General features: G+C 42.1%; 1 protein-coding gene across 8 annotated transcripts in view; it reads left to right on the forward strand.

Moving 5' to 3' along the window:
• Window positions 1-3,971, forward strand: part of LOC308062216 (putative G-protein coupled receptor 141) — a 28,578-nt gene that overhangs the window by 21,359 nt on the left and 3,248 nt on the right. For 3 of the 8 annotated variants that reach the window (XM_080383364.1, XM_080383360.1, XM_080383363.1), the window contains one exon: window positions 2,134-2,392. The exons of the other annotated variants lie outside the window; for them this stretch is intronic. The gene's annotated coding sequence lies outside the window, so the exon portion shown is untranslated. The remainder of the gene's footprint in view (window positions 1-2,133; window positions 2,393-3,971) is intronic. 8 annotated transcript variants of the gene reach the window in all.

Raw genomic sequence — 3,971 nt, forward strand, 5'->3', positions numbered from 1 at the left:
TGTAACATAATGGTGACTGATGAACCTGACTGGGAAAATAATAAACAATGAAGGGAACAAGCCAGTGACAGGGTGATCTGGATTGCTAAGTCAGGTGCAAACTAGTCACATGCATTTTACCACTGCCAAATGAATGCAAAGCTGCTCACTTAAGAACCAAACAGGAGCACAATGCTGATGGAGGCAGTTCAGTGAGGAGCCACAAGTATGACTGGGATGAAGAGAAAATTAAGTATCTTCTGTCTCTTATCTCTACTTATTGTCAGGTATCTATAGAGAAAGCCAAAATTTGTTAAATATTTTTGAAATCTGAAGGCAAAACCAGAAGCACATACTGTGCCTGGAAGCTGAGGTTTTACAAATTATGTCTAGAAATATGGGTTTGTTTTTTGTGGTTTTTTTTTTTAAAGATAGGATAATTAACAGTAAGATAAAAGAGAAACAAGTTCCTGAAGGTTGAAATGAACGTTCTTTTACCAGGAAAATTTTGATAGAGACTGGGTTGGTTTTGTAAATAGCATGCTCTGGCCTGAAGAGAGTGGTCCAGGGAAGTCCCGTGGGCTGTGCTGCGAATTGCCTGACCTGCACTGATAGCTGATGAATCTTGAATGCATGAGAATCTCTTTGCTGACCATATATCTGAAAGAACCCAGCACCTGGCCTTTTGACAATCTGCCTGCTCCGTCAAACTCAAACATAGCTATTTTGGCAACTGTCCCCAAGCCCTCGGCACCAGCAGCTGTCACTAACTGCTATGGCGCTCAGGTGAGGTGGTTGCCCATCATCGCCTCGTGGCTGTTCAAGGCACATGTCAGGCAGAAGTTTACCCAAGTGATGAGGCTGAACACAGACGAAGAGCAAAGTGTACTCCCAAACTTGAGCAGTATCACTGAATTGGCAGTAGCTAGAGGGGTTAGGAAGGCACAGGAACAAGAACACCTCCTTGAGGAGAAACTTTCTGCCTTTGGATGTGCAATGACTTGCGTCCTCTCAGCGCTCCTGCCATTCTGACAGATGGCAAGAGCTAACATCAGTGTGCATGAAGGGAAGCCACCTGGGTGAGGCAAAGCTGTGAAGTACCATCCTGAAGGAGCTCCTTGGTGCTTCAGACATTGCTTGGGACCAGGGGTTATGTGGGGAGGAGGAAAGAAGGCACGACATTGAACTGTAACTCTGTGACTGGTGTACAGCCACTCTAAAAAGCTAGTTTAAAACAAGCTGTGTCCAGTACTGAAACAGTGCTGTTACAGCTGGCAAGAGCTTACACCAGCTGATGTTGGCAAGGGGCTAAATAGCATGGAGGGAAGACCATTTCTTAGATAGTTTGATACCGCTCTCAGTGGTCTCTCCTGTTGTTCCTCCTCTGCTGTGAGATATTGTCCAGCTCTTGGAGCCTTCTGTAACTTATGTTTCCAGAGAGTTTCAGTAGATAGCCTTATGTCATACAATTAATTAGTCTTTTGTAAAACCTGCATTCTTTTTCATTCTACGTGCCTCCTGTTAGATTTTAGCCAAAGGACTTGTTCGTTGTGTTTTAGGTCAGTAGGTTACAGCTATGTGAATGTCAGTACAATAGGAAACCTCATTTCAGCAGAAAGTAGCGTTTCCTCTGTGTAATGCTGTACTCTGTATTCATCACGCAATGATATTTCAGTGGGTTGCCTGTAGTATTGGAGAGCTGATAATCTCATATCATAGCTGCTGGTAGATTTTTTTCTGGAAGATTAATGAAAATGAGATTTCCTGCAGAATCCTACAATGAAGGGATTTAGTGATGACTGTAAAATTCTGCAGAAACCTACATTTCAGTGTCTCAGTTGCTTATTTGCAGACAGAAATAGGTCTCTTGCTGTTCCCTTAATAGCAATGTCTGAGGAAAATATTGGTTATCTGACTTCTGCTTATCTGTTCCTTACCACCTTCAGTTCATGTTTCACTGTCGGGCTCCAAAGGGTGACGGCAAGGGGTCCTTCCTCTCCAAGCGCAGCCTCCCTGCTGGGTCTGCTCACACCAACCCGCATTTCCAGCGTGTTGCCTTTAGGGCTGTGGCACTTTTTAAACTGTAAATATGCATTTTGAATTAAAACAGTGCGATAATGCCACTTTTTAGAGACTTTTTTTTTTTTTTTTTAGTGAAAGCATAACAACTTGGAGAAACTGATGGACATCTAGCTAATGCCTTCTGGCTTGCATGGTGATGAGGCTGAAACGCGACATCTCAGAAATGAGAACAGAACTGGAAGGAACTTGCATGGTTTCTGATGCAAGAGCTGCAGTGTCAATCTGAAGTGCCTTTGAGAAAAAGCTCTTTCATTGCAACCCGCGTTACTTCTCATAATGCAGTGGAATTAGTTGTCCACGTAACTCTTAAATACAGTTTCAAACAGGAAAGGTCAGTGAGTGCCAACAACCAACACCTCGAGATATGGCAGTTGTATTTATGTTGACTACAATAAAATATCTGGAGTCTTAGATGCATTGGGATAGCTAAAGCTTTTAATAATAGCTTTTCAATGATAGCTTTTCAATGTATAAAGAGACCTAGATTACTGTAGGGGTGAATGCTTAGAAATATTGCTAAAAATCAATGGAAAATGTCTGAGATGCACCACAGATATTAATTCCCCACTGTGAATAAAACTGGATTATGATTATAAAACACTTACAGGTATTTCCTGACATATTTCTGACAAGAGAGAGCTGTTCAAGAACTTCTTTCCCCTCCCAACCTCTGGCAGTATGTGCTACCTAAAAATGAAAATAAGCTGAAACACCACTCATACAAAGACACAGAGGAACTGCTTTGTGAAATTGAAGTCATTGCAATAATAAAATTACAAAAACTCAGCAGAAAACCCCCTCTTGTGCTGTGGGATTCACCAATGAAATGGGTGACATACCAGGGTCAGTTTAAAATTATAGTTCAGGTAGCGGTGGCAGTGTAACCGGGATAGTGCAGAGCCCAGCACCGTTCGATCGCCCCTACTTCTTTTCTGCGACTAGTGCGGACATCCACTTGATACTTTCATAGATGCAAACATGCTTCAGGATAACACCCTGCCTGAACTCTTTCTCTCCCACACGGTCTTGTTGTATTTAAAAATCCTACCAGATGTTACGTTTAGAATTATATTTAACCTCTTTTTGAAACCGTAATATATTAGAAATGTATAGCGTACTTACTAAACTTGCTATTAACTTTCATCTAGCCTCAGCTCGGGCCAGGGAGGCTTATTTGCACTAACCCAGGATGTCCTTTCCTAATGTTTTCTAACAACCCATTTTGTAACACCCAGTTACCACATATTAGGTGTGAAATGGCCCTGAGCACCAGGACAGCACTGCCAACGCTACTCCGTCTGGCAGGATCTGAGCAGCATCTCCATGGAGCCTGGGTATCCATGGTGTGTAATCCCTGACTCGGATAAATTATCCGTGGAGAAGAAGGAGTTGACTTTAATGTGTGCAAAACTGTGCTCAGTAACAAACAGAATTTGTAGCTTTGATAGAGCAACATATGGTTATTATCTGGCTCTGGGAAGGGCAGATTTGTGTTGCAAATAAACTGATGAGTAGTAGCAGAATTTGAACAGTATCTCTGATCTTCACTGCAAAAGCGTGCAGATGCTCAGGAGAGAGGAGAACTAGTAACACTGAGAGCTCAAAACCACCACAATCATGTGATTTCTCTAAGGATCTCTTCATCTCACGTGTTACTAACTCATGCTTGTTTTTAAGGGTATGGATAGTAATGACTTAAAACTAGAGCAGCTTCTCCATACAACCTTCTCAGCTATTTTTTTCCTAGGTTGGAGGATGTTTGGATAAAACTACTGGTTACAGTTTGTGCCAACTGTAAGATTGCAGTACTATCCCTCGAGCAACGTGCAGGTGGAAAGCTCTGCTGGTTTTTCAAGTGGGCACTCTCATTCATACCTTATCTTAATCTTTATGTATGCTTTCACTTCTAG

The sequence above is a fragment of the Falco punctatus genome, assembly GCF_963210335.1.
Source record: "Falco punctatus genome assembly, chromosome: 4".
In the NCBI taxonomy this organism is placed as follows: Eukaryota; Metazoa; Chordata; class Aves; order Falconiformes; family Falconidae; genus Falco; species Falco punctatus.